This window comes from Felis catus, chromosome F1 (assembly GCF_018350175.1).
Source record: "Felis catus isolate Fca126 chromosome F1, F.catus_Fca126_mat1.0, whole genome shotgun sequence".
Lineage (NCBI taxonomy): Eukaryota > Metazoa > Chordata > Mammalia > Carnivora > Felidae > Felis > Felis catus.
Window position 1 is genome coordinate 19,047,683 of NC_058384.1, and position 10,537 is coordinate 19,058,219.

Sequence of the window (10,537 nt, forward strand, 5' to 3'; positions counted from 1 at the left end):
TTTTAATAAGGAATTAACTACCCATAGAGTGTATAAATGTTTGTACTGTTACTCTAGATGATTCAGGAGAGTCAAAGAAAACCCATTTCGGAAGTACTATCTTCTTTACTTGGAATTTATCTTGGTCTTTGGCACATTTTCTCAGGTTTAGGACTCTGAAACAGTGAAACTCTCTTTATGATTCTAATGTCCCTTGACTCATAAGTCACAGGAGAACTAATGACTTAACACTTTCAACTTTTCTAAAGCATTTAAGGGAATATTCATCGTCCAACATCAGACGAATGGACAAGTCCAGTGGGTTTTGGGAACCACCTCCTCACTGACAGTGATGGACTTTGCTTCTAGCCAAGAAGAGAACATAGGGGGCTGACACAGACTTTCTATTTTTTACTCTAATGAATGCTATTTTCATTTGCTTTAGAGAGCAGTCCCTAAGAAGACTAGTGACAAGATGAAGGTTCACTGGTTTCCTTTTTCCCTGACAGGTTCAAAAGTGTGGTGCAGGTGGCAAATTAGACTTGGCTTCCCATTAATTGGTAGGAAGAAACTTTTCTCCTGCTGTTCAGATTGTCATTGGATCCTTTAGCACACATGGAGGTTTTGTGGAATTATTATTATATTTATCATTGCTGCTGCTAATGCTGTAGGCAATTTTTCTGAGAAAATCATGAAGGGCTGATGTCAATTAGAAGCCCCTGTGAGTAAATGTCTTAAAGTAACTAGAAAGTTGAGGTACCTATTTGCTGCTGTGTGAGCAGCAAACCAACTGATATAAACTCTCAGCTCTGGGTTTGGTAAAGAACTTATCCTGTGATTGTCTTTAAAGACTTTGAGAAAATAACAACAACAAAATAATAATATTGAGATGACAATGATTATGATGTGTTTTTACTTATCAAACTTCTACCGTGTGCAGGCAACATACAGTGTTTTATCTTTATTTGGTCATTTAAGCTACACAGCTACTCTAAGAGATGATTATTTTTTGAGCCCTGGAGAAGTAAGGGATTGGCCCAGCTTCACACAGCTTGTAAGTGGTAAAGCCATTATTCAACCCCAGTTTATAACTGGAAGGACAACAAAAACGCAAACCACTAGGATGAGAAGTGTAAATCCTTCCTTCCTAGGACATTCCAGCAAACAGAGCCAAAGACTGCCATGGTGAGACTGGACAGGATTTAATACCAAAGAAGACAAGTGGAGGAAGAACAGAAGAGGAGAGTGTGTCTCTCTAAAGCCTGGTGGCCTTTTCCATGGAATTCAGGGAAGATTCTTCTGACAGACCAGCCCTAGATATGTTATGGAATAAGAAGGACACATGTGCAAGCACTGAACACTGTGATGGCTTTGGGATGTGCTAACCTGGTAAGCTGACCTACACTCCTCCAAACTCCCTTTCTAGTATGTTTGATCAGGGTGGGCTACATGGGAGATTCTTTCATGAGAATCAGAGTGTCAAAGCGAGAAGGTAGCCATTTTGTAATACGCACACAGATTTCCCCAGTTTTTAAATTAAGCATTAGTCTAGATGCTACAGTGAAGGAGTTTTTGGCTGCAATTAAAGTCCCAAATCAGTTGATTTTGAGTTAATCAAAAGAGACGATCCTTGATGGGCCTGACTTAATCAGGTAGAAGCCCTTTAAAGAGGGACTAAGCCCTCCTGGAATAGAAAAGATTCCAAGCAATAGAAGAGAAGGTAAACTGTAAAATATTTCTACGTTCTGAGGTCTCTATGCTTTCCTTATTGTTGCAGATCTGCTGACTCACCTCATTGGCATGAAGCAGCAGCTGGGGCTGCTGCTGCTCTTTCCTTCCTGACTGCCTGCCCTGCGGACTGCGGGATTAGGAAGCCTGCTCCTGCAACTGTGTAAGTGTGCTCCTTGTAGCAAATCTCGCTCTCTCTCGCTCTCTCGCTCGCTCTCTCGCTCTCTCTCTCGCTCTCTCTCTCTCTCTCTCTCTCCCACACACACACACACACACACACACACACACACACACACACACACATCTCCTACCATCTCCTACTGGTTTTCTCCTCTGGTTACTGAGGGACAGAAGAAGCAGAGCACATGTGGACACCAGCGCTATTCAACAGTAAAGAAACTTATATAAGAAATTGTCTCTCCAGGAGAAGAGGAGACACTGGTTGGCACAGCATTCTAGGTAAAGGAAGAAGCAGGAAAAGTTAATACTAAGCCACATCCAACAGGTAGGAAGTGGGTGCACTTTTCATGGAACAACACACTGTATTAGTCTACTTGGGCTGTCAGAAAACAAACAAAAAACACAGACTGGGTGACTTAAATAAGAAAAGCTCATTTTCTCACAGTTCTGGAGGCTGGAAGTCCCAAGATCAAGTTCCCAGCACGGCTGGTTTCAAGAAGGGGCCTCTCTTTCTGGTTTGCAGGTAGCTGTCTTCTGTGTCTTCACATGGCCTTTCCTCTGTGTGTGCAGAGACAGAGAACGCCTAGGTAGCTCTTCCCCTTCTTATAAAGACACTAACCTTATTAAATTAGGGTCCCACAATTATAACCTCATTTATAAGAGGTTTGTGGAATTTGAGAAACTTAACAGATGAACGTAGAGGAAGGGTAGGAAAAATAAGACGAAAACAATGACAGAGGCAAACCATAAGAGATTCTCACATACAGAAAGCAAACTGAGGGTTGATGGGGTGGGGCTGGGGAAACGGGTGACAGGCATGAAGGAGGGCATTGTCGGGATGAGCCCTGGGTGTCATATGTAAGTGATGAATCACTGGATTCTACTCCTGAAGCCAAGACTACACAGTATATTAACTAACTTGAGAACTAAAAAAAAGAGGTTAATTACCTCCCCAAGTCCCTATTTGCCCATCTAGGAGCACTGGGAGTTAAGGCTTCAACCTATCCACTTTGGAAGGACATAACTCAGTCCGTAACATACATCTAGTGAACAAAAAGAAGAAAAATGTTTCCAAAACTAAGGAAATTGAAGGTTGGCCATTCCTCCTAAAGAATTCGCTAGTTATTGGTAGAAAGAAGAATTCTTCTATTGTTCAGGTTGTCACTGGGTACCTCAGCACATTTTTTAATCCAACTTTCCTTTTGCCCTCTGCCAGATTCTATCACAATACTGACTCCTTCACTGTTTTCCAGAAAGAAAGAAAGAAAGAAAGAAAGAAAGAAAGAAAGAAAGAAAGAAAAAGAAAGTCCAGTTCATGATTTGTTTATAGATTTTACTGAAGAATCATAAGAAAAACAGTAAAGGACAGTTTACATGACACACTCCAGAGCAAAATATTTCAAATCCTCTCACCAGATATAACTCTCCAATATTCTTACTATAGTTCTTACACCAAATTCCCACACACAAAGTCAGTCTTTTGTTCCTCTATCGTCTCAAGTAATTCTGCCCCTAACCTGCCCTAATCAGGCTATTGCTATTTCATATAAAGAAATTTGAGGTCTCAACCCACCAAACCAAGTGATTTATCAAGCAACACACAGTGGTCTCCCTCAGAGAAGTTCTAGTAAAACATACTTTTCTCCATCTTGCTTCAAGAATAAAAAGCACTGTTAAAGGAATTTGATGCCTGTGCAATACAGGGACACTCGGTCCAAAAGACACTTCCAAGTAAAGGACTGTGGCGCATCAGTTGGTTGGTCATCGATGGAATGGAGCCTGATTCGGGATGGACACACGTACAGAGGGAGGCAGGCCTCAAGTGACCAAAGATATTATTTCCCACAAGCCAGACGCGGCAAACCTACTATCATTATAGTCATCTGCTCCTGATCACTGGGGAGAAACAGGCACTGTCTTGACAGCCTGTTGGGACAGTTGGGCTCACGGAATATAGGGCAGCTCCCCCTGAAGGAATTCTCTCTGCTGCTCATAAAAATGGCTAATTTAACACAGCATCAAATTAATAATGGAACGTAACTTTGCCACGGCACTGAATGCCTCACATTTGTTTGCCGCACTGTTGAGACGTGCCCTCCCTACACCCTTCCCTCATCTCATTACACAAGTGCCTCTTTCTGGAACTCACTGAGAATCGTTCCCTGTGGAACTCTTATACTTGGGTGCCTGACAAATGTTTCAGCAATTCAGTTTGGAGAGGCACATGGTATAACAGGAGGACTCTGGGGATAACGTTGTGTGAATGTGCTTTGTTAAGGTTAAGATAACACATACGTGTAAATTTTTCTCTAATGAGTCAGGGGCCCAAAGTACTTGTATCCATTCTAATGACCTTCAGCAAGTCCCTTTACCTTTCGAGAATTCAGTTTCCTTATTTTCAAAACTGTAGTATTTAACTAGATGCTGTCTAAGGTCCATTCTGGATCAATAACGCCCTTTGTCATCATGATGACTTGAACTTTATGGCACACCCAGGGCCCTCCTCTACTCCTCTTAAATATACTACCTCATTTGGTCATCAAAACAATCCTATCAAAATAGTACATCATCCCCATTCTTCACATTAAAAACACCGAGGCACAATGACATTAAGTAGCTTGTCCAAAGTCATGCAGCAGAAAGGGCTGAGCTACAATTTTAACCCAAATAAATGTGCTTCTAGTACCCATACTCAGCCACTGTACTATACCGCTACCATGAGTATGTTTTAATGATACATTCTATAAAAACAAAACCAGATTAAAAAACCCACAAAACTTTTGAATGGGCCAACACAACAACATCAGTAGGCATAGCCAGTAATAAAGTGGAATTTTTTTAAATGGTGGTGGCAGATTTATCATAATCCATTTATGTTCTTGCCCAGGCTTCTTAGGACTAACATGGGATACTTGGACCAGGGTTAACAGCACAAACCCATGTAGTGAAACAGGCAAAGCTAACTGGCTTACCCAGGACTGAAATCTTGACACTTGATCATTTGGAAATGTTCCACTTCCCAAGGTTTTGACAGATATTTACTCCTGCTATGCCTATAGAACCAGGCTATAAGATCGTCAAGCACTGTCTGCTTGGATTGTCTGTGCATGGGCAAATGGGATCTTGCCACACCTTCACCTTGGGAACCTTCCCAAGGGGCAAAACAAAATTCCAAAGAGGCAGCCTTTCACTTAGTATGTAGAGATGGCTAAAATGAAAGTAGGTTAGCTCTGACTGCTACACAGCTGAGCCTATTTTCCATACCTTGAATGGTCTTCCCTGTCTTCTCACTCACCCCAAACCTTCTCAACCCTCCAGAATGGCCATCCACATTGGTTTGTCCTTCTTTGAACTCATGTTTTACTGTTAACTCTGCATCAGAGTTCGGTGCCCGATTATGAGTGTTATCCTGATGCTTTGTGATGGTTTCACGTGTAGCTGAGTCTCATTTGCCTCAACTGGTAGGTACCTCAGAAAAAATGAGGCATACTTCTTTAATTCTTCCATGGCACCCAGGTCAGTGATACAAGGAACACGTGGTTCTCTTACCACTAGGAAAACATTTGCTGAACTGGCCTGAAAGGAGGAATTGCACACAGGGACTATCTTCTGGAAAAAAAAAAATCTTTAGAATCCAAGAGTCATTGGAGAAATGAGAATGGCTGACCACAACGTGCATGGGGGCTCCTATCATCCTGACCACTTACTTGGTGTGGCCACCAATGACATTTCTTCAGATTGTGAACATCAACTAAAGCTTTTAAAAAGACTAAGTGCCATCGCTAACTCAATTCCAATCAGGCTGGTAGAAAACCAAGAGGAAAGTTAGACTCCCATGGGAATCTCTTCAGCAAAGTACAAAGGTCACGGTTAAGGAGGGAGAGTCAGCCCCTGGACCACAACAACACAGAAGGCGAGGAAGATGGGAAAGTAGGAACACCAAAAACACGAAGTGAGGAAGCCAATGGAAAATACTGTTATCAGGCCAACCTTTGGGAATGCCTCTTGAGCACATTTCTGTGTAGATTCAAGACACTGCATTTCTTTAAGCAGGAGAGACCACAAAATAATACCAATACCATATCAGTTTACAATCTAAAGGAGCAAAAGGCTCTCTTTATGTTGTCTTGATCTGGTTTGGCATTCTAGGCCCCAATGGAATAGTGATGTCTTATTTCAAAGAAACCACTTTCTGTAGAGATCTTAGAACCATGGTTCTCTAAGAAGACTTACTGGGTTGAAGGAATGTTTGCACATCTTCCCTTCATGAGGTTTCCTACGGTGGGTGGTAGAATATCCGATCTGCTCAGCTGATTGTGTGTGAGCAGAGTCCTCTAAGTGCGTATGTGCTCAGGTCAGGGTAGGGCAAGAGTGCATTTGATTATTTCCATCGGAGTATGTGTGAGGTTGACAGGGAAACAAATGTAGGCAGTTCTGAGCCAAATGGCCATCGCTGTCCAAGGCATCTGCAAACCACATTTGTTTTTTGGCTGTGATGGAAAGGGTTGGCTATCTCTGTCTTGTCTTCCTTTACTGCCCTGATCCCCTGAGCCAGAGGAAGGTGCTGCCAGTGATGTCTTTCCCAGGCATGGTTTGTTGTTTTTCTTTGTAGATTTTATGCATTGGTGGCCAAAAGCCTTGAGTAAGGAAATGATCCTTTAGGAACAAAAAAGCTCTTTTGTATGTGACATTTAGGACATCAGGCAGAATGGTCTTTCCAGATAAAGTTGGCTGGCGATGGGAAGAGTGGCATCTACGGGTCATAAAGCACCATGTTTGTACATATTTCCTGCCGACAGGCACTTCCTCTGCATGCCAATCCCCTGTGTTAATGTCAGCACTTCCTTCTCCATGGGATGGCCTCTTGCTGAATAATTCTGCCTATGGAAGGTCCTTTGGTAGAGCTAGAAAGGAAGAATGCCCTGACCACAACACCTTTTCAAACAATTTCATTTATTAGTTGGCTATTTCTAAATGTTTACATTTTTCTAAGAAGCAAAACAAAAAGACCAAAAAGAAAGAAGCAGTAGCCACCTAGTCATTCTTTCTTTCTTTTTTTTTTTTTTTAAACTGGATTCAGAATTTAGAATTTGTCTGGGTATTGAATCTAGCCATACTGTAAACTTTTTGGAATACAAAAATACAGCCAAGAAAGTCCAAAGCCTCTATGGTACCAGAAGTGTCACAGAATAAGTGGGCACAAACATTAGCCACGTGCTAGAAGAGGAGCATCTTGTCAAAGTGACTTGACTGCATAGGAAGACCTCTGCTCTTTTCTGTTAACCTTGTCATATCTTCCAAACAGTTTTTTTCTCCCCCTAGGGCATTTCTGTGATCTTTCGTGTCATGAAAAAACATATACGTGAATTGTATTTTTAAGCTCAAACTGGAATTATCTCACAGTGATTTGGAAAAAAAAAATCATTTTGGGTTTTGTGTTGGGAGAAAGAGGGTGTTTTTCCCACCTTTTACCAATACTCCTTCTTATAAGGAAAAAAAAAGAAAACCTACAGAAAGGTGGAGAAAATGTGAGCTTGTCTGACCAATCTTTCCCCAAGATAATGGGAAGCTATAAATCTTAACTGAGCAATGGATAAGAGAAGTTCGACCACTTTCATTGATTTGCATAAATAGTGTATCATTATGATCAATGATTTAAAAAATTATTGTTTCAATTTTTATATGCTTTATAACTTTAGGTGAGGGTTTTTTAAAAAATATAGATAAAATGTAGGGCAACAAGGGGAAATTGAAAATGTCCGTTTTCATTCTTAAGTGAAATCAGTTGGATTCTTAAATAATATTTATTCAAAATATGTCACATTGGAAAAAGCAGATCTTTGCAGCTTCTCTGTGATGCTGTCCTCAGGGTCCATGCCTCAGTCTAAAAATATTTCATAATTCTGATGCTAAAAGGACAGAGCATTCAGTCTGAGGTAGGAGGATTCTGAAGAGAGACATATGAATTGCTTTCAATTATAGGGACCATTATTGCACGAGGGATGGCCGTCAAATGTTCTCTATTCCTAATGATGAGAAAAAGGGGAAAACTGAATAAAGAAAAGCTATAGTTAGATCCATAGGAAGAACTAGCTAATGGCGAGGCTTATTAAAAATGGGAGAGAGAACACAGGGTATTTTCTTGTCTTCCTTTGAGAACTTTTTTTTTTTTTTTTTTTTAGCTTAGAAGATACCAGTAGACTGGAAGGTCCTTAGGACCTTAGCGCAAGGGAGGGACTAGGTCTTCTGACTCACAAAGTCTAAGGAACCAAAAAATTTAGTACAGACTTTGGTGTCACAAAAAACCATCTGGGAGTTTAAAATATGGATCCTGTGGCCATTTCCAGAAATGGCATACAGTGGATTTGGGGTGGTAACCGAAGCATGTCAAGGTTTGAGATGCACAGATATAGTGGTAGGGCCTCTAACTTCGGTGCCAGCGGCCTGTGCTCCTCCTCTAGTCCACTGCTCATTCATCCAATGATCATGTCAAGCTGCAGCTTCCCTAGCTGAAAAATCCACACTTCACGTGGTCCTTCTGTGCTGAGAGGCTGCGGAAGGTTTTCTAAGGTAGATAGGCGTTTTACGAATCTGACGGCATATTCTTTTTATCAAATTTTACATTCCTCGTTAATCACTCTCCGAAATTAATCAGAGAAGGCCCTCTCTCCTCCCAGCTAATTTTGCACATGGACTCTGAAATCCACAGATATTAATTAGGAGGCTTCCCTGTGTGCAGACCCATAGAAACCAGTTCTGCTACTTCCCACCTCTGTGATCTTGGGCAAATTATTCAAATGACCTGAGTTGCTATATCCTCATATGTGAAATGGGGACACTCTCTGCTGCCTCCCTGGTTGTCATGAACGTCAAGTCTATAAAGTCCCTGTTTCCTTACAGGTGCCTGGTTCTTGTTACCCACAGTCCTTCCCTTCCTCTTTTGCCCTCTCTTTCTGCAATGGGAAATGGCTGTTTCCATTGACAGACAGACACTGACATTTCCACTGTATTTGGCAAAAACCAGGTTTGTGGAAGATAACCCAGGATGAACAGAAATAAGCTTTTTACTTTCTCCAAAAGCTGGTCAGAGTTCTCATTAAAAAATCTATCTCTATCTCCATCCCTATCCCTATCCCGATCTCTACATCCAGAAATGAGACAGCAGTGCCTATACCTGGGTCTGTGGCAAGGGACACAAAATTCCCTTAGGGCTTCTGCAAACTAGCTTTATTGAGAACTCAAGGTCCTTCTGCAAACTAGCTTTATTGAGAACTCAAGGTCCTTCAGCAAACAGAACACATGGAATTTCCAGAAGGTCCTGTAATGATGCTAAAAAAAGCAAACAAAGGTTTATTCATGGGATCTTTTCTGGCCTCAGCTCTGGGATATTTTTTGCACTCATTCTGCTAAAAAGAGACTTGGGGAGGGGAGGAAATAGCTTGTGGAAGCTCCAGTGTAACATGGGAGATCCTGACCCATGGTTTGGGTGGAACTTGAAGAAATAAAGCTATGGAACATTTTGTTCATAAAAATCTCTGACATCAATAGAGAGCAGGTGACTTTGGGTTTCCTTCCTTCCTTCCTTCCTTCCTTCCTTCCTTCCTTCCTTCCTTCCTTCCTTCCTTCCTTCCTTCCTCCCTCCCTCCCTTCCTTCCTTCCTCCTTCCTTCCTTCCTCCTTTCCTTTCTTCCTCCCTCCCTCCCTCCCTCCCTTCCTCCCTCCCTCTCTGTCTCTCTCTCTCTGGAGGTTTAAAATATATTAGTGGACTGTAGCCTGTTGTGGGCATAACCACAGTTCTCAAAGAGAATATAACACACAACTAGAAATTGCCTACCATTTTCTTTCATTGCAGACAAGCCCAACACAATTCGGGAGATGTGCTTGGAACTTCAATCTGACAGTGCCTATAGAAGGTGGTGGTACTGGGAATCAACTGAGTGCCTGGGCAGTTGTTACTGAAGCTACCGTCACATCCCAAATGCTTAGAGGCAGAGGAGATCCTGAGGTGCAGGCTGGTCAGTCACGTCCCCGAGCACGGGGATGTGGCGAGTAATCACACTGGAGCTCACGCTGCCATCTTACCCTTTCTTCCTGCCCCCTTCCTCCACAACTCGCTGTGGCCCCCACTCTTCAGATGGAGTTCTGTGGGGGGGCCCTACCACCCTCCTGCGCCCACCTACTCGACTGATACTTTCTTTTCAATATAACCTTTCACCTCACTTTCTCCCAGAAACCCTCCCTGACCACCAACCCCCCCCCCCAAACTGCATGGGAGCCTCTCCTGAGCTTTCCACCGTCATTTGTTTATATATGTGTCTTTCCCCCATTACACTGGGAGCTCCTTTAAAGACTAGTGTTTGCATATTCATCTCTGCTCCCAGAACTAACACTGTTCAAAAGGACTCAGTAAATGTTAACTTGACTGATTACTTGAATGAACGGATGAATCCTTCCCCCTCTCCATCTCTCAAAACTCCACGATGTTGGAAGCTGGAGCTATTGTACTTTACATCTTCCTAGACCTAAGAGACATGGGGGGTGAGGAACCCTGCTGACAGATGATCCTCTGAGTTCATCTGAGCGGAACATTCTAATCCCATCCCTGCCCCACAGACACAGTGCACCATGGGCTGAATGTTGGTGTCCTCCAC

The 10,537-nt window shown here is 42.4% G+C and overlaps 1 long non-coding RNA gene across 1 annotated transcript; it reads left to right on the forward strand.

Annotated features, from left to right (window-relative positions):
* The first annotated feature begins 1,195 nt into the window (after nt 1–1,195).
* On the forward strand, nt 1,196–10,058 carry LOC123382813. Its single transcript, XR_006591820.1, has 3 exons — nt 1,196–1,368; nt 1,757–1,870; nt 9,739–10,058. It is a non-coding gene; the product is annotated as an uncharacterized LOC123382813 (long non-coding RNA).
* Nucleotides 10,059–10,537: the final 479 nt, after the last annotated feature.